This window comes from Erpetoichthys calabaricus, chromosome 12 (assembly GCF_900747795.2).
Source record: "Erpetoichthys calabaricus chromosome 12, fErpCal1.3, whole genome shotgun sequence".
NCBI classification, from domain to species: Eukaryota; Metazoa; Chordata; class Cladistia; order Polypteriformes; family Polypteridae; genus Erpetoichthys; species Erpetoichthys calabaricus.
Window position 1 is genome coordinate 38,106,088 of NC_041405.2, and position 21,221 is coordinate 38,127,308.

Consider the following 21,221-nt stretch of genomic DNA (forward strand, 5'->3'; position numbering starts at 1 on the left):
AGGCTTTCATTAAGAATATCTCTGTACTTTGCTGCTTTCAACTTTCTTTCACCCCTCCCTATTCTCCCCGGATCTGCCAGTGAAAAACAATACCAGGATGCTGCCACCACCATGCTTCACCATTGGAATGATATGGCACAGGTGATGAGCAGTGCCTGGTTTCCTCCAGACCAGAGAATCTTGTTTCTCATGGTGTGAGTGTCCTTTAGGCACTCTTTTGCAAACTCCAAGCAGGCTTTCATGGGGGTTTTTTCGTATTTTTTTTTTTTTTTTTTTTTTACTGAGTAGAGGCTTCTGTCTGGTCACACTCTCATAAAGCCCAGATCAGTAAATTGTTGGCACTGCACTCTCATAAAGCCCAGATCAGTAAATTGTTGGCACTGATTCTTGTCCTTTTGGAATTTTCTCCCATCTCATCACAGGTTCTCTGGAGCTGAACCAGAGTGACCATTGGAGTTCATGCTTATTTCTTTTACCAGGGCTCTTCTTCCTCAGTTGGGTCAGTTGCTCAAAAGTAGAAAGACCTGTAAATGTTCCAGACTTCTTCCATTTAAGAAGTATGAATGGAAGTGTGCTCTTGGAAATAATGATGTCACAAGAACCAATATTTCGATACTAACTTGCCACCAGAGTCCTGAAAACATGATGTTATTGCTAGCTTTTTTTACAGTATTGGTAGTACTGAGAAAGTCAGCACTGCCCTCATTCAACACATGAAAAGAATAATAGCAGAGGCCATGTCCTGAAATATTTTTGTGTTCACACAAGAAAATTTTAGCACGTCATTGCAGAACTGTTATTCGATATTTTAAAAATAGAAAAGCAAAACACACACACACAGGCTTGTGGTATTGATACTTTTATCCCATTATGGAAATTAATTAGAAACAGATTTGTGTGTGCTTTGAAATACTTTTATAATCTTTTCTCTCTATTAGCCAATGAAGGATCTAGTCGCCCATTCCCCTGCCACACATACACGCATTCCGTTATACAAACAAGCTAATCTTACCCCTGTATGGTCACTTTCTCCAAGACAGCAGCAGTGCAAGCACACAAACATCTCCTTCGAAAATGGTGCAAAAACATTTTATGCCAGGCTTTCCCTTTTGATGCTTTTAATCTAGTGCCAGTAAGTGAGCAACTCTAAAAGGAATGGACAGATGGCAGACGACACGTCTACCCTAGCACCATTCAAAGAGAGATGGCATTGACGCCTTCCATGAAGAAAGCTATAAAACGAAACTGCTGTTAAGCGAGTTGCATCCTCTTTGCCTCTTTTCACCATGATGTTGTCTGCACCTTACTGGAGCTGTAACATGGTGCACACAGATGTTCCAGTTGTCTGATTACAGCCAGTGAACAAGAGGATAAGAACTGAGCAAAAGTTATGGACATGCAGTTAAATCCTGCATATGCTGAGATGTAAATTTATTCTGCCCAGTTTAGTGTCACGGGAGCCAGTGATCACAGCAGTAGCACTGATATATGTTATTATCCTGACTTAGAATGGACTAGTTTTTTTCTCTTTTTTCAAGGAAATAGATTTATTTTGATTCAGTTTGGGTTTTATATCACTACTAGAATGAAAAGTTACACACCATTTATAGTGGATCACATTTTATAACACGTAACTATATTACATATTTAGTTTCTGTATAATTTGTGTAAGTAATGAGTAATGTAACTAAAATAATTTTAAAAGTAATGTTTCCCAACACAAGTCTCTTGTTTTCTGTATCTGGAGATGTTGTTAATTAAAAAAAACACAGCCCTTGAATGACTATTGTAAGTAAACTGGAGTGCTTAAGCAGGGCCAATAAGTAGTCAAAAAATCAATATTGTCTTATTTTTTATCTTCATATCTTTTTTAAGACAGCATTATTGACAGAACCAAGCAAAGTGCTACATTAATTTCATTAATGTCATTAATGTTTCACTGTTTATTCAATAGTTTCTGTTACACATACCTTTTCAATAAACTAATTTAATATGCCTAGGCAAGTGCTTATTAAAACTGTTTTGTATAAGTAAAAGTAATCAATTATTTCTGTTTCACAGAAAATATATATGTTAGAAGAAATTACAAATACATTTTTGATTAATATGCAGTTCATTTTGATTAAAAATTGGAATTGTGTGATCAATAACAATTGTTTTTTTAACTGAACAGCAGCCGTAATAAAAAGCCATTGAAGGGTTTTTCTGTGTTTGCCATGGTATTTAGTATTATTGTAAAATTTTCCTTAAATAACTTGCCATCTGTTATGTCACCAAATTGAGAGGTCAGCAGCAATGCTTCAGGAGGGTGTCCATAGCAACCACCATAAAGCCAACAATGGTTGATGTCATGAAACCTGCAACAATTTATTGTAAAAATATAAAACATTTTAAAAATTAGTGGATGAAAAATATTCTGAGCACTTCAAAAATAATCTAAGGTGACTGTTAACCAATACTGACTAGACTGAGGATGTAGTCTGGCAATGGAAGGAACACTTTGAGGCGCTTCTAACCCGGACTGACAAGCCCTCTTTGGAGGAGGCACAGCCAGAAGCTGATGGGGGATCACTGTTTGTATCACTGCTCAATGTGACAGTTTTTTTTTTATTTTTTAACCATCAATGTGTGAACTTGGCATAATGTCTTAGATGACGCTGATGCGCAACTTAGTGTGTAGTTCTTGTCAGTCTTCAGTGTTAGTGCAACATTTAAACTCAAATGTTCCTAAGTTATTCTCTGCAGTTTAAAGAGCTAGTATATTAATGAAATGATGTGTACGAAAACACAGGGCAAATCATTCCCTTTATTGGTTCAATACAAAACACACCTTTTTATGTTCCAATACGGGATGATCCAGATGCAAGGGGATGGGTGGCAATCCTACTTGTGTGTGTGGGTGAAGCTGTTTTGGAGAAACAGAGTAGGAAACAATCAAGCACCAGTGACCCACTACTACTTTTAATTCAGTTGGAATCATCTGGTGCTGCTTCATTAGTAATGTGTGACGCGTGGTCAGATTAACCAGACTAAATGAATGCATTTTAGGCCTGCATTAAAAATTTTAATCCTAGAAATTTTTAATGTGTTAATTGCACACTTTAATGTGATTTATTAGCAGCTCTATTATATATATTTTCCTTCCAGTGCAAAGTGTGATCTTCCATCTGCTGTCTGTCTCTGTCAAGCTCCTTGGTTTTGTTAACATTAAAGGTGAGGTTGCTGTCCAGGCTCCACTGAATCAATAGGTAGACCTTATCTCTGTAATCCGTCTTATCATTGTTGGTGATCAAGCCTATTATAGTTGTGTCATCTGGCAAATTTAATGATGAAGTGGGAGCTGTGTCTCCCCACACAGTCAGAAGTAAATAAGGAGTTCAGGAGGGGTGTCAACTCACTGTCCTGTGGAGTGCCTGGGTCGAGGATCAGTGTGGAGGATGGGATGATGCCAATCTGCATATGCAGAGGTCTGTTGGTTAGTCTAAAATCCAATTGCAGCGGTTGGCACTATGTCATAATTGTAGAGTGCGGTGGTCTGCAGTACTGGTACGACAGTGTTAAATTTTGAGCTGTTATCTTTAAAAAGGATTCAGGCATATCAGTTTGTGTTATCCAGGTATGCCAGGATGGTATGAGGTGCACGGGATACGGCATCTTCCGTGGCCTGGTTCTGGTGATGTGCATACTGGAGGTAATCATAACTATCTGGAATATTCATTTTAATGAGTACCATCATCAGTCCCCTCAGAGTACTTCATTGTGATTGGAGTGAGTAGTCCACTTTTGTTTTCTTAGTCACATGCATCGTTGTTTTCCTTTCAAAACAGAGGGAGATTACTGATTCTCACTCAGTGAAATATTACACAATATCACATAATATGATTTGGATTTGTTTAGAGTCCTGGAGACCTCAGCCATCAAGCTGCCTCCCCCATTTGGCCATTCCACAGCTAAAACAGTGCTAGGCCAGCCAATCCAATGAAAGGACCCCTCTACCCCACAATTCCTGCGATCCTCCATCAGGGATGACTTTGCCGTAGGCAAGCAAAACAACTTGGCAGGTGGGCAGTGGCACCAAGTGCCACATTTGAGTACCGAGAAGAGAAACAGAATAGGTGAGGATTAGTAAAAAATTATAACGATCATGCTACTTATGTTTTAGTGCAAATGATCAACAACAGAGATGCAGTCTGTACAGTTAATCAGCAGCTCTAGTCAGGATATGCTAAACTGAAGTAGTGTGTCTTCAGCCGGGATTTAAAAGCTGAGACCGAAGGGGCATCTCTTATAGTAGAAGGCAGACCATTCCACAGTTTAGGGGCCCTGTAACTAAAAGCTTGACCTGCCACTGTTATTTTATTAAACCTTAGAATCATAAGCAGACCGTCATCTTGAGATCTTAATGTGCGCTGTGGTTTGTAAGTCATGGTAAGTTCAGATAAGTAAGCCGGACCTTGGCCATTTAATGCTTTATATGTTAAAAGGAGGATTTTGAAATCTGCCCTAAACTTAACCGGGAGCCAGTGTAAGGATTTAAGAACTGGAGTTATGTGTTCTTATTTTCTTGTTCTTCTAATAATTCTTGCAGCAGCATTTTGGATTAACTGGAGGCTGTATAAAGAACAGTTTGAACATCCGGTGAAATCCGTATTGCAGTATTCAATCCTACTAGAAATAAATGCATGAATTAATTTCTCAGAATCCTGTTTATTTAGAAAGCGCCTTAATTTCCCAACATTTTTAAGATGGAAGAAACATGATTTGGACAACTTTGTAATATGCGCTTTAAATGACATGCTAGAGTCAAAGATAACTCCTAGATTACGGGCTGATTCAGTAAAATTAATGGTGATTCCAACTGAGTTAAATGATGACAAAATATTGTTGTGATCAGCGTCATTCCCTCCAACAATTATGTGAAGCCTCTGTTTCTTTTTCAGGACTGTGTAAGACAAGGTATTAAAAAGTGATTCATCTTACTGTAACTCATCGTGTCAAAACAAATTAAACATCATTTTGTCATTTCATTCTCATGGTATGCACAAATCCATTTCTGAACTTACTCCTTAATGGGATAAAAGGGCAATGTTAGTGGTTAGACTTTTTTTTTATAATAACTAGGGTGCTTTTGTCCCCTGCTCGCTTCGCTCACCAAACCCTGGGCCTGCACTACACGCTAGCCTCTTTGCGGTTCTGCCGCTCGCGTATGGGAATGCGGATCTACAATTTAAACAGATTGTTATTTTCATAGGAATTGTTACATACTGTATGCATAATAGAACTATTTTACATTACAGCAAGTAATTAACTATATTAAAAAATAGTAAAATGTAATAATTTGAAAGTAAATTATGTTTCATTTTGTGTTAGAGCTATTCATTGCTTAATACGGTTTTGTTCTGTTTGGCTTTGAAATTAATACCCAAATACGTTTTAAACTTACACTTGTACTGTAAAACTTAAGTTAAAACAATTGTATTGTATACAGCAAGATCTCTTTGTAAAATCAGGATGCAGCTGACTCGAATTGTATGAATTTGGATTAATTTTTATGGACTTTATGGACTTTACCTTGAATGGAAACAACTGAATCTGTGGATCACAGGACGAAGCCTACGAAATTTTCTTTGTACCTGGCGATCTAGGAGGCTGGGATGATCTGTTTCCTTGATTATAGTTGCTATGCTGGTCTGCTTTTGATTAATTTTATTGTGCTTTATGACTAATAACTGATCTGATGTTCACACCACCTTGCTTGTGGCTCTGGGGTGATCACGCCTGTAATACTCAGCGTTACTGTATGTTGGAACCTCCAAATCCTGCTACCTCCTCCTGCTATGCTTTCTGCTGCTTTGCTATCGCCGCTCATCTGTGCTACTGCACCCGCCCGTCTCACCAGCTCTGCTGTGCTATGCTGCTTCTCTATTGCTATCAGATAAGTATTGCTCAGTATCATGCTAAAATTATATGAAAATAAACTCCGGCCACGGCTCTATGCAAAAAGAAGCCTCATTAACTATCCATTCATCCATTTTCCAACCCGCTGAATCCGAACACAGGGTCACGGGGGTGTGCTGGAGCCAATCCCAGCCAACACAGGACACAAGGCAGGGACCAATCCCGGGCAGGGTGCCAACCCACCGCAGGACACACACAAACACACCCACACACCAAGCACACACTAGGGCCAATTTAGAATCGCGAATCCACCTAACCTGCATGTCTTTGGACTGTGGGAGGAAACCGGAGCACCCGGAGGAAACCCACGCAGACACGGGGAGAACATGCATACTCCACGTAGGGAGGACCCAGGAAGTGAACCCGGGTCTCCTAACTGCGAGGCAGCAGCGCTACCACTGCGCCACCGTGCCTTCCCCCTCATTAACTAATATTGCGTTGTTTAATTTGAGATAAATGGCAAAGCATTTGTGCTGTCAGGATTCATCATTGACACCAAACTTGATATGCTGTGTTTAACGGAGACTTGGCAAAAACCGAATGAATTTACTTCTCTCACGGAGGCGACACCACCTGGATTCACTTTCCTCACAGAGCCTCGTAGCTCAAGACAAGGTGGACGACTTGTAGTAATTGTCAGAGTCGAGTTAAACATCAAAAGAATCCCAATTGATTGTTCATTGTCTTTTGAGTGTCTGGCTCTTAAACTAATAACGAAATCATTCAATGCCAAACTTACCTTTTCTGTTCCTAAGCTTCCACGTCTCATAGCCTTTCGTAACATTAAGAATATTAACTTGAATTTGCTGTCTTCTAGAATTGATTCGCAAATGGACTTTTATAATTTATCCACTCCCATAGAACTGGTCTCATATTATAACACTTGTCTTGATGGTATTCTTAATTCTCTTGCTCCACTAAAAACCCGTTCTGTTTCTTTTTCTGCCCCCTGGTTTACACCTGCACTTTGGCTTCAGAAAGATAAGGGCAGGCAACTTGAAAGGTTGTTTAAAAAATCCGGACTCTTTGTCCACAAAGAGATGTATAAAAATCATCTACTCTATTACAAGGATTGTGTTTAACGGAGACTTGGCAAAAACCGAATGAATTTACTTCTCTCACGGAGGCGACACCACCTGGATTCACTTTCCTCACAGAGCCTCGTAGCTCAAGACAAGGTGGACGACTTGTAGTAATTGTCAGAGTCGAGTTAAACATCAAAAGAATCCCAATTGATTGTTCATTGTCTTTTGAGTGTCTGGCTCTTAAACTAATAACGAAATCAGGTCCTGTCTTACTCATCGTCCTCCAAAATACAATGCATCCTTCTTATCACTGTAACCTGGACTTCCGGTTTGAGTGAACGCTGGCGGGACTGGTCGCCGCTGCTCGCCGGTAACTAGACTATTGATTTTGCTATGACTAGTGATTTTGATGGTATTTTTTGCCATTTTTGCTGACATCTCTGCGTGGCTGTATATGCTGTGTATGCATTTAGCTTCAGCCTAACCCCCGTTTTGTTTGAAACTCACCGGTTTGTTCTCTGGACGCCTGAGCTGCCTGTGGCCTCCTCGCCTACAATGTGGACTGGTTGGATATTCGCCTGGTTAATCTTTGTTTGGAGTCTTCTGTCGCTCATTATCCAACCTGCGACTGGCCTCCATCAGTACTCAGCTGCTGAGCTTCTTCGACTGCGTCTTCTCCAGTCTGTGCCTCTGCTGTCGGTGCTGTATTTCGACCCGGACGTCATACTTCTCCCTCGTCGGAGATACATCCACCGTGGGTCCCGCCAGAGATTCCGAACGGATGCCTCGAAAGGAATTAACTCTTTTTGGTCTGATTTTCGGCACCCTCTACATAACACAGATAGGAACGCTGACCATAGCGTGTTGGCCAGCTTAGCTCGGTCGACTAACACCACTGTCAAATGTGACAGCAACATTGTCAGCTTTGTTCTACTGAACATCCGCTCACTCACGAGCAAGGGACATCTCATTCAGGATCTCCTCATTTACCGTAAGTTTGACTTTCTCTGTTTAACTGAGACTTGGCAGCAACCTCTAGACTTTTCACAACTTAATGAATGAACCCTCCTGGGGTTTGTTTACACTTGTCAACCCCGTGCCTCCGGCCGTGGAGGAGGTGTCGCCATAATTTATTGCGAGAAGTGGAAAGTCCTACCGTTGCTTGCTCCTGCTGTTAGCTCTTTTGAATCAACTGTATGTCAACTGTCTGGGCCAGTTCCTACCATTATTGCAACTGTCTACTGTCCTCCTAAGTCAAACAACAAATTTTTGAACGATCTTGCTACCTTCCTTACCCATTTATCTGTAATTAATAATAATAATAATAATTTTTTGCATTTATATAGCGCTTTTCTCACTACTCAAAGCGCTTAGCAATTGCAAGTTAAGGGCCTTGCTCAAGGGCCCAACAGAGCAGAGTCCCTTTTGGCATTTACGGGATTACTCCAAATATAATTCTGCTGGGGGATTTTAATATACATCTGGACAATATCAATATCCCTCTCACTAGAGACTTTTTATCTTGCCTGGAGAGTTTTGGATACCAGCAGCACACTGATGTTCCTACCCATTGTAAAGGACATATCTTGGACCTGATCTGCTGCTCTAACGTTGTTCCTTTTGATCGTACAGCAGATGAACTTACTATAACTGATCATTTTCTCCTTTCATTCAATGCCAAACTTACCTTTTCTGTTCCTAAGCTTCCACGTCTCATAGCCTTTCGTAACATTAAGAATATTAACTTGAATTTGCTGTCTTCTAGAATTGATTCGCAAATGGACTTTTATAATTTATCCACTCCCATAGAACTGGTCTCATATTATAACACTTGTCTTGATGGTATTCTTAATTCTCTTGCTCCACTAAAAACCCGTTCTGTTTCTTTTTCTTTTTCTGCCCCCTGGTTTACACCTGCACTTTGGCTTCAGAAAGATAAGGGCAGGCAACTTGAAAGGTTGTTTAAAAAATCCGGACTCTTTGTCCACAAAGAGATGTATAAAAATCATCTACTCTATTACAAGGATTGTATAGCCCAAACCCAATCTAATTATTACACTCAGTTAATTACTTGTAATACAGGTAACACCAAGTCTTTGTTTTCTTTACTTAATAATGTTACACAACCTCCAGACTCTTTACCATCTCACCTTTACTCAACTACCTTCTTGTAATTCTCATGTCTTTTTTCAATGAGAAAATCCAAAGGATACATCAGCACCTTAGTCCAGATCCTCTCTGTATTCCTTCTGAACTACACTCGCCTATTCACTGTTTCTCTTCTTTCCAGCTTCCCACTTCCTCTGAAATCTCAGATGTCATCTGCAAATCCAAGTCATCTACTTGTCAGCTGGACCCCCTGCCTACAGTTCTGGTTAAAGCCTGCCTCCCCTCTCTAGTCCCTCTCATTTCTGCCATCATTCACTCTTCTCTTACCACTGGTATTATTCCCTCATCTTTTAAAACTGCTGCTATAACCCCAATACTAAAAAAAACCTGGTGCTGATCCTACTAATTTCAATAATTTTCGCCCCATTTCTAACTTTCCCTTTATCTCCAAAATTCTTGAAAAAATAGTAGCCATCAACTTCACACCCACTTATCTCACAACAATCTATATAAAAAGTTCCAGTCTGGTTTTCGCCCTCTTCATAGTACAGAAACGGCACTTGTTAAAATTACCAATGACCTCCTTATGGCTGCTGACTCTGGTCTAATCACTATTCTCATCCTCCTTGATCTGAGTGCTGCCTTTGATACTATTTGTCATACCACTCTCCTTAATAGATTATCTTTGATTGACATTACACACACTCCACTTGATTGGTTTAGATCCTACCTTTCAGGCCGCACTTAGTTCATACAGCTTAAAACCTTCACATCCCAACCCACTGCTGTTACTTCTGGTGTGCCCCAGGGCTCTGTCCTGGGGCCTCTTCTTTTTATTATTTACCTTCTTCCCCTTGGCAATATTTTTTGTAAATATAACATTAATTTTCACTGTTATGCTGATGACACCCAGCTCTACCTTGCTGGTAAACCCACCACTTTTCTACCACCCTCACTTATTGACTGCATTTCTGAAATTAAATCCTGGTTTTCTTCGAATTTTCTTAAATTAAACAGTGACAAAACTGAGGTTCTCCTCATTGGTTCAAAAGCATCATTATCCAAAACCAAAATCTTTCTCTTATTACTGATAACTCTGTTGTTTCCCCATCATCTCAGGTCAAGAGTCTGGGTGTCATCCTCGACAGTACTCTATCTTTCCAATGCCACATTAATAACATCACCCGGTCTGCTTACTTCCACCTACATAATATTAATCGCATTCGCCCCTCCCTCACTCCTCATACCACTGCCATTCTTGTTCATAGTCTTTTCACTTCTCGGCTGGACTACTGCAATTCACTCCTCTTTGGTCTCCCTAATAAATCTCTTCATAAGCTTCAGTTAGTCCAGAATTCTGCAGCACGTATCATCACTCGAACCCAATCTATTCACCATATTACTCCGGTCTTGCAGCAGCTTCATTGGCTCCCAATCAAGTTTCGTACTGATTTTAAGATTCTGGTATTAACATTTAAGGCCATTCATAACCTCGACCCTCCATATCCGTGTGACCTTCTTCATGTTGCCATTCCATCTCCATCCCGTAACCTTAGATCCTCTTCCTCCACCCATCTGACCATCCCTCCCGCCCGTCTAACCACCATGGGGAGCAGAGCTTTCAGCCGTTCTGCTCCCAAGCTCTGGAATTCATTACCTGCGGAGCTCCGAAATATCAAATCATATTCATCCTTCAAATGTAAACTTAAAACACATCTGCTTAAAATGGCTTTTTCTTTTTCCTTCTGATTATAGTGGTTTTGTTTGGTTTTAATTTTTAGATTTTCTGATGTTTTAAGTTGTTTATAATTGTGTCTTTTATTTATTTATTTATTTATTTATTTATTGTTTGTTCGGTGTCCTTGAGTTCTCTGAAAGGTGCCTTGTATAAATAAAATGTATTATTATTATTATTATTATTATTATTATCTGATCTGGCTGAACTATTAACCTACTTAAGTTCCTTTTCTCAGAGAGTCATTCTTCTTGGTGATCTCAACATCCATATTGCCATCCCCACATCTAAACTGAGAAATGAATTCCTGTCCTTACTGGACTGTTTTGACTTGACACAACATGTTGATTTTCCCACCCACTCTGGTGGTCATATATTGGATCTGATCTGCACATCTGGACTATCTGTTGCCAACACTTACAGCACTGATTTGGGACTCTCTGACCATAAAGCAGTGCTTTTCACTGTCTCATTACCTCTCCCTCCCTCTCCCTCCCCTTACCTGTAAACAACAAATTTCTTACAGAAACCTTAAAAATATCTGTCCCTCTATCCTTTCTGGATCCATTTCTGATCTTTTACTGTCTGCACCTATTCCATCAACACTAGATAGTTTTGTTGACCACTATAACTCAGCCCTTCACTCAGCATTAGATAAAACAGCTCCTTTAAAACATAAAGAGGTTTCCTTTAAACGCTCAGCTCCTTGGTATAACTCAGAATTGCGATCTATGAAAGCAGCTGGCCGACGCCTTCAGAGAATGTCACGTAAGACTGGCCTCACCGTGCACATCCAGGCTTTCTCTGACCACCAAAGAGCTTACAGAGAAGCACTAACTGCTGCCAAGAACACCCATTATGGCAGAATAATAGAAAGTGGCCACGATAACCCAAGGGGTTTGTTCTCTGTAGTTAATAAACTGCTCCAACCCGCATCTGGCCCAACTACCTCTTCTACTGAAGTCTGTGAGAAATTCCTCCACTTTTTCCGTAACAAAATTAAAGATCTAAATACTTCAACTAACATAAATATATCATCTGTTTATATCTCTCCCTGTTTTCCCACTCCATCCAGCTCCTTCTCTAAGTTCTCACCAGTCACATCTGCGTTTGTTAATAACCTGCTTTGTAAGATGAGGCCGACTACTTGTGTACTGGACCCCATCCCCAGCACACTACTTAAATCCTGCCTTCATGCCATAATCCCCAACTATTACAACAGTAATAAACTCATCCCTTGACACTGGCTCTGTGCCGATCACTTTTAAAACCACTTCTGTAACCCCAATGTTAAAAAAGTCTGGTCTTGATGCTCACAATCTTAACAATTTTTGGCCTGTTTCCCACTTACCTTTTCTGTCAAAAGTCCTTGAGTGTGTTGTAGCTTCCCAACTCACTAACTACTTAACTTCCAATAATTTGATGGAACCCTTTCAGTCTGGTTTCAGAGCACAGCACGGCTGTGAAACTGTTTTGCTATGGGTAACCAATGATTTGCTTATGGCAGCAGACTCTGGACAAACCAGTATATTAATTTTGTTAGATCTCAGTGCAGCATTTGACACTGTCAGTCATGACATCCTACTGTCCAGAATGGAGAACATGCTGGGTATCTCTGGCACTGCCCTCCAGTGGTTCAAGTCCTATCTGACTGATAGGAAAGAATTTGTTAGTCTTGGCAACAGCAGGTCCAGCACAGCGCCCGTCATACAAGGAGTTCCACAGGGCTCTGTCCTCGGTCCTCTGCTTTTCTGTATTTATATGCTTCCCCTTGGCCATATTATTCATAGCTTTGGCCTGGGTTATCATTTTAATGCAGACGATACTCAACTCTATTTCAATGTTAAAAGTGGAACTTCATCAGAGCTTTCTCAGCTCACAACTTGCCTCAATGACATTAAAACCTGGATGGAGCAGAACTCTTTAAAATTAAATTGCAGCAAAACTGAACTCCTGCAAATTGGGACTAAAATGCAACTTAATAAAATGAGCTCCTTCCCAGTCAATCTTGGTGGTGATCTCATCAGACCTGCCTCTATTGCAAAGAATTTTGGTGTCATTTTTTATTCCTCCCTTTCTTATTCCGCCCACATAAGTCACATAAATCACATTAAGAAACATTCTTACTTTCACCTCCGTAACATATCTTGTGTTCGCTCCTTCCTCTCCTTTTCTAACACTGAGAAACTTGTCCATGCTTTTATCACATCCCGCATCGATTATTGTAATTCCCTACTGGCAGGTGCCCCTTCTAATCTTATATCACAGCTCCAGCTTATTCAAAACTCAGCTGCAAGAGTCTTTACACGGACCAGCACCAGCGAGCACATAACATCCATCCTGCTTCGCCTTCACCAGCTCCCTGCATCGTACAGAATCGAATATAAAATCCTACTAATAACCTACAAAGCCTTAAACAACTTTGCACCAAACTACATCAGTGACCATCTCCATCACTATGTGCCTGTCTGCCCACTAAGGTCCTTGGATTCTGGCAATCTTGTTGTGCCCCACACTAATCTACACTCCATGGGTGACAGGGCCTTCAGCTGTATAGCGCCCAGACTCTGGAATGACCTACCAAAATTAATCAGGTCAGCTGACTCCATGAATTCTTTTAAAAAACAACTCAAAACTCATCTGTTCAGGAAGGCTTTTAGCTCTACTTGACTATATTACCCTTCTTTCAGTTTACCTTTATGTCACGTTGCTCATGTAACCTGTATGTGTGTGTTCTAGACCATCAATTATGTTGTCTGTTAGGCTTTTTCTCTGAATTTACTGTCTTTTTAATTTTACTTCTTTATTTATTTATCTGGTTTGTACAATGCTATATACTGTATACCCTGCCGTTCTATCTTAAACTCTGTGAAGTGCCTTGAGCATGGGAAAGGTGCTATATAAATAAAATGTATTATTATTATTATTATTAATGTGATATATACTTTTCTGACTTACTGTGCATCCTCAGAGAAAACAAGTAAATTTCTTTTGTCTAAAATTCAAACGGTATCTGTCTGTCTATTATAAAAAAAAATCTTGGAAGGTTGGAATGAGATGAGACGTGATTTTTTCAGAGAGACACTTTTAAGTCCCGCAAAACGAGTCTTTGTGCCAAGAGATTTGAGCACCTCTGGGGCCGGAAATAAAACAAAGAGTAGATGACAAAGTAGAACGTCGTAAAGAATTCAAAAACGCTGGCGTGGTACACATGCAGAGCAAGTTAGAGATAAGTACGAAAATTCGAAAGTTTCAAAAAAAGGATAGTAAGGATCGCATTAGCGTAAACAAATGGAAATTATTACTCAGTGAAACAGAACAGCAAAAAGAGATCGAATATATTGTTCAGATTTAAACTTTAACTTGGAGACTTGTAGATTGTATAATTCATGTTTCCATCAGGGGAAAAAAAAAGTAGTGTTTCTTCACAATGAAGAGGCGTATCCGCGAGAATTAAAAGATATATTGTTTGGTGAAAGTGAAATCCTGTGAGAGAAATCATTTCCAATTTGTGTAAATGCTATTGTCAGACACATTTCTTGTAGGGAGAAAGAAACAATATTCACTCACGGGCAGTTACACGTCGCGTTGTCATGATACAGTTCCAAACACTGAACCAGAATTCAATGTGAATTAATAAAAAGGTAAAAGTGAAAAGAGATCAAATATATGGACATAGGTGATATGACAGAACTGAGCCACGCGAGATTGAGCAAAGAGAAGGTAAAACAAAAAATGTATTTGTTTCCCATTGTATCACCGTTTAAGAGTGGGTTTCAGAGAAGAAAACGTGTCACCTTGGGGTGCGTTCTGCCCCCCTCTTCACAACACGAGTGGCAGAGATGTGGGGGTTTGGAAAGCGAAGCGAGCAGGGGGTAATAATAATACATTTTATTTAATTGTGCATTTCAATCCATTCAAGGACACATTACAAGATAAAGCCATAAAATGATATCAACATTTTAGATATGTACACAGCAGAATTTCACCTTTTTCATAGTATATGCATCAATATTTTGCTGTATAATGTTTCCTTTATACATACTGTACAGTAATAGGAACATGCACCATTAATGATAAAGAAATTCTCTGATTAATTCAACTTAATACTAATGTCTGTTTGTCTGTCATGTGGGTTACTCATGAACTAAAGGGGCTAGAACCTTGATCTTGGTCTTAATAGAATCTTGTGACCTGAAAATGATGTGGAAATTGTGATAATCCCTAAGACACAGTACACACGTGCTCACAATTCATAGTCAAGGATAAGTTCTTAATTTGTAAACAACATGTGGAGAGTTTACTGTTTACATCTAGCCTTTTGGAGCATTTTATTCTAGGACAGTAGGTCCACATGTTTCACTATTACTGATATAAATTTGAAACTAAAATATACCACAAGCTGTTATTTTGGAAACATTTTGACATTATTTTTTCTTTTAAGTACTTCACTGTCCTTACAGTTGTAGCGGACAATAGACTAATATGACATGTTGCATTCAGGTGGTTCAAAGACTGATCAATGAATTACCTTTTGTTTTATTTTATACATACTTGAAAATTATCTACAAAACAGACATAATGGAAGTTGAAACAGACGCTAATTAGCACTGCTGAATTTGAAGCCCAAGCTCCCTAATGGGCATGTGACAGTGCGGGTCCATACCTTTCCTCCTGTCCATTAACCTCCGCTCTATGCGTCTTTTTTCGTTAGTTTTTTAGTTTTTTTTCTTCTCTTCTTGATCTCCTATGCCGGCCCATACTTGTATGGCTCCGTGGGCTCAGGATCATGCCCTGCAGGAAGCTGATGAAGCTATTGAGAACGATCGCGCCCAATTACCTCATCAATTCCCCGCGGTTGCACAAGCACACCCATGGAGACTGACATGGCCAAATGGAGTTATTTTAAAAAACTGGCCATTCATTTAGAACTGTGGACCCGCTATACCACAGGGCACTATGTAGTTTATAAAACTATGAGATGTCCAAAACGTGGCTGTATCCCAGTTAACACCCATAATTTGGATATGCTACATAGATGTCACATTCGTCATAATAAAAAATGGCTAGCTGAACGAGTTTTACAACCACATCAACACAATATTCCCTGCAATCCAATTCACCATGGAAAAAGAAATAAACCGACGCATCAGTTTCCTGCACATCTCTATTGAAAGAAGTAACGACGCCACCCTGATTACAAGTGTTTACCGTAAGTAATGCTATTCAGACAAGATATTACACTTCGCCAGTAATCACCCAGCATATCATAAACAGAGCTGTATTAAAACTTTATTCAGAAGAGTTCACACCCATTGTAATAGGAAGTAGACAAAAACGAACGAAAGACAGTATCTTTTCCATTTTTAAACTTCAAACGGGTACCCAAAGACATTCATTAAACAATGCGTACACAGGAGACGCCAGAGAACCCAGCAAACAATTGACTCCAATATGGCCCACAGAGTGTCAGAAGCTGCAGCACGTATCCTGTCCATATCAGGCAATAGAATAGCACACAAGCCTTCGAACAATCTGCGCACTGTGCTTTTTAATGCTAAGAACAAGAAATCAGCAGCAGAAACACAAAACGCAATGTATAGCATTCCATGCAGTTCTTGCCCAGAGGTATACATAGAAGAAACATCAAAAAGAATCGCAACACGTGTAATGGACCATCGCAATGCTGTCAGAAGGAAGGACTCACGATCACTGATTTATACACATACAAAATCAAACAGACATACATTTAACTGGGACAATGTACAAGTAAGATTTAAGGCCAGTACTAAAAGTGCCAGAGAGCTGGCTGAATCTTGGCTATCAAACGAAAATGCCATTAACAGACATTTGGACATAAACCCAGCTGATAAAATGACTGAAGATTTAAAAACACAAGGTGAATTGGAGTCGGCTATAGCAATTCTAACGTACAGATCTGTTTGTTGCCAAAGACCATCTAATATAGATATCATAGCCACCAGGCAAACAAAATCTTGGCTTCCATGAAATCCAGCCCTAATGAAAGACAAGCAGCAATCCCATGATGTCACTGTAATAACAATAAAATATAATAAAATGTAAACAAATAAACGTTTAACATGTTACAACAACAGATAAACAAATTATTAATGACTTTCTAACATCAAGGCTCCAAGACGAATAGGTTAATACTGTTTTTATTCCATCTGCAGAATTCCACTCCAAGTTGGTGTTGATTGTGTTTGCAATGCGTTTGCAGTCATTGTTGTGCCAAAACATTTTGTTTTTCCAAATAATTTATTCCGTCTAAGGCACTGCATCTTCTTCTTCTTCTTCTCCTTTCAGCTGCTCTCATTAGGGGTTGCCACAGTGGATCAACTTTTTGCATGTCCTCTCTCACAACCTCCATAAACCTTCTCTAAGACCTTCCTCTTTTCCTCTTGCCTGGCTGCTCTGTCCTTAGCATCTTTTTTCCAATATACCCAGCATCTCTCCTCTGCACATGTCCAAACCAGCATAATCCCACTTGTCTGACTTTCCAGCCTGAGCCGTCCATCCTTGTTACACCCAATGCAAATCTTAACATCTTTAACTTTGCCAACTCCAGCTTTGTCTCCTGTTTTTTGTTCAGTGCCACTGTCTCCAACCCATATAACATAGCTGGTCTAACTACCATCCTGTAGACCTTCCCTTTCACTCCTTCCCATCTGTCATAAATTACTCCTGACACTCTTCTTCACCCATTCCACCCTGCCTGCACTCTCTTTTTCACCTCTCTTCCACAATCTGTACTGTTGATCCCAAGTATTTAAACTCATCCACCTTTGCCAGCTCTACTCCATCCATCCTCACCATTCCTCTGACCTCCCTCTCATTCACAAATGTCTTGTTCCTACTGACCTTCATTCTTCTCCTCTCTAGAGTATATCTCCACCTTTCCAGGGTCTCCTCAACCTGCTCCTACTCTCACTACAGATCACAATGTCATCAGCAAACATCATAGTCCATGAGGACTCCTGTCTAATCTCGTCTGTCAACCTGTCCATCACCATTGCAAATAAGAAAGGGCTCAGAGCCGATCCCTGATGTAATCCAACCTCCACGTTGAATGCATCTGTTACTCTTACCGCAGACCTCACCACTGTCACACTTCCCTCAAACATATCCTGTACAACTCTTACTTACTTCTCTGCCACTCCCGATTTCCTCATACAATACTACAACTCCTCTCAAGGCAATCCGTCATATGCTTTCTCCACGTCCACAAAGACGTAATGTAACTCCTTCTGTCCTTCTCTATACTTCTCCATTAACACCCTCAGAGCAAACATCGCATTTGTGGTGCTCTTTCCTAGCATGAAACCATACTGCTACTCACTAATCATCACCTCCCTTCTTAACCTAGCTTCTACTGCTCTTTCCCATAACTTCATGGTGCGGCTCGTCAATTTTATCCCCCTGCAGTTACTACAGCTCTGTACATCCCCCTTATTCTTAAAATCGGTACCAGTGCACTTCTTCTCCACTCTTCTGGCATCCTCTCACTTTCCATGATTCCATTAAACAATATGGTTAAAAACTCCACTGCCATCTCTCCTAAACATCTCCATGCTTCCACAGGTATGTCATCTTTCTATTCTTCATTCTCTTCATAGCTGTCCTTACTTCCTCCTTGCTAATCCATGCACTTCCTGATTCACTATTATCATATCATCCAACCTTCTCTCTCCCTCATTCTCTTCATTCATCAGCCTCTAACAGTACTTTTATCGGTCTGCTCAACACACCCTCCTCGCTTGAGAGTACGTTTCCATCTTTATCCTTTATCACCCTAACCTGCTGCACATCTTTCCCAGCTCGGTCCCTCTGTCTAGCCAATCAGTACAGGTCCTTTTCTCCTTTTCTAGTGTCCAGCCTCTCATAAAACTCATCATATGCCCTTTCTTTAGCCTTTGCCACTTCTCTCTTCACCTTACACCTTATCTCTTGTACTCTTGTCTACTTTCTACATCTGACCATCCCATTTCCCCTGTATACTCTCCTGTACTTCCCCATTCCACTACCAGGTTTCTTGTCCTCATTTCTACAAAGAGGGACCCAAAATAACCGGAAATAAATAAATAACCTAACAACAACAAAATTCCGGTTATTTTTGGGTCCCCCCTCGTATGTCCAGATGTCACACCAGTCACCCTTCTTGATTATCACCCTTACTACTTCTGCTGTAGTTGCCTAGCTGTCTGTTAATTCTTCACTGCCACCTAGTGTCTATCTTACCTCCTCCCTGAACTCAACCTTGCAGTCTTCCTTTTTCAGTTTCCACCATTTGATCCTTGGCTCTGCCCTCACAGACCCTAACTACACTTTCCCCTGCCGCCATTTTGCAGTCTTCAACCTACTTCAGATTGACCTTCCTGCATAGGATATAGTCTACCTGTGTGCATCTTAATCCACTCTTGTATGTCACCCTATGTTCCTCCCTTTTTTTAAAATACATTTTCACCACAGGCATGGCCATCCTTTTCGCAAAATTTACAACCATCTGACCTTTTGCATTCATCTCCTTGACACCATACCTACCCATCTCCTCCTCATCTACTCTGTTCCCTTCACCAACATGTCCATTGAGATCTGCTCCAGTCATCACTCTCTGTCCCTTGTGTACACTGTCCATCACTTCATCCAACTCATTCCAGAAATCTTCTTTCTCATCCATCGCACATCCAACTTGCAGGACATATGCACTCATTCATCATCACACCTTCAATTTCCAGTTTCATAATCATCACTCTGTCTTACACTCTTTTCCCTTCCAAAACACTCTTGACATACTATTCTTTCAGGATAACCCCTACCCCATTTCTCCTCCCATCCACACCATAATAGAATAATTTGAAACCACCTCTGATCGGCCTTGCCTTACCTTCCATTTAGTCTCTTGCACGCATAATATATCAACCTTCCTTCTCTCCATCACATCAGCTATCTCTCTCCCCTTACCATTCCTACTGCCAACATTCAAAGTTCCTACCCTCAATTCCACTCTTCACCTTCCTCCTCTCCTCCTGCCTCCGGACACGTCTCCCCCCCTCTTCTTCTTCTTCTTTGGCCAACAGTAGCCCAATTTCTGCCAGAACTATGTTGTCTAACAGTACTGGTGGTGGCCGTTGTTAACCTGGGCCTTGGCCGATCTAGTAGAATCTGTATTGTTGTCCACATATTGATTTGGCAAAATTTTACACCAGATGCCCTTCCTGATGTAACCTTCTCCATTTATCTGGGCTTGGGATTGGCACAAAGAAACACACTGTTTGTGTTTCTCAGCAGTTATCATTCTGTCAATTTTGAGAAGATGTCTTACTTCTTGAATATGTATCATGACAGAGCCACCACACTCCAAACAAGGCTGCAGACAGGTGTCAATGTTCATTTTTATTGTGACAAATGAAACTTACTACCATTTTGTTAATAGCTATTTGTACACTGCCCCTGGTGCAATTGCAGGTTAAGGTCCTTGCTCAAGGGCACAGTGGAGTAGCATTCCTTCTGTTACTGCCTGGATTCGAACCAGCAACCTTCAAGTTACCATCTCAGATCCTTTAGTCAGAGAATTACCACTCTGCCCATAGCCATCACTCCGCCCTCTTATATCTGCCATTTTGTCCAGCCATCGTTTTTTATAGGCCTTGTCCTCCCCTGGAATAGTATCAGTATACTTAGTAAATTAGTTTATTAATAACATCAGGCATCAAAAAAACTCTGAAGACACTACCCTTCACTGAATACTGTTCAATAAAGCTGTTTATCTACACTTTTGATCTTTCTTGGGCTTTTCCAACTATTTCACAATCTTTTTGGAGCCATGACACTTATGATAATTTAAGAAGATATGTGAACAATACATTGACAAGCTGAGAGAGTCATAGCACTTGAAAGCACAAATGCATCTTGCTGTAGGCTGTGAGTCCAGCTTTGGCCCATTTGGTTGGCTGTCACTGTCACAAGGGCAGCGAACACAGCATCAGCTATGAGAAGTAACCACTACCACAATTATCCTGCCATGCTCCATTCCACAGGCTACAGTGTGGTGTACTTGGAATGACTGCAAAGATGATTTGGTGTTAGTGCTTGTGGATGATTCTGAAAATCATCCCAGACTCATCTTTGTAACTGTGCAAAATGAGCTTCTTTGTGGTCCATACAAAGTGGAAGAATATTAAAAGACTTTCTTTGTTTAAACACATTTTTGTAAAGATGTTATTAGTACTTAAGGGAAAGTAGAAAATTTGTACTGTTCATCAAATAAAGGCAGTTTTTTGTCTTTTACTTCTTTTTCTGATTCGCTGGAGCCTTGTTGATACAAAACTGATTGTGTCCTTCAAAGTGTATTAACATAGCCATTTCTAAACCCC

General features: G+C 40.3%; 2 protein-coding genes across 2 annotated transcripts in view; both read left to right on the plus strand.

The window, feature by feature from the left end:
* The window catches only part of LOC114662093 (monocarboxylate transporter 8-like), a 1,225,996-nt gene that overhangs the window by 581,200 nt on the left and 623,575 nt on the right, over window positions 1–21,221 (plus strand). The gene's annotated exons all lie outside the window — the stretch shown is intronic.
* nexmifb (neurite extension and migration factor b) overlaps window positions 1–21,221 on the plus strand; it is a 151,405-nt gene that overhangs the window by 69,714 nt on the left and 60,470 nt on the right. The window lies entirely within an intron of this gene.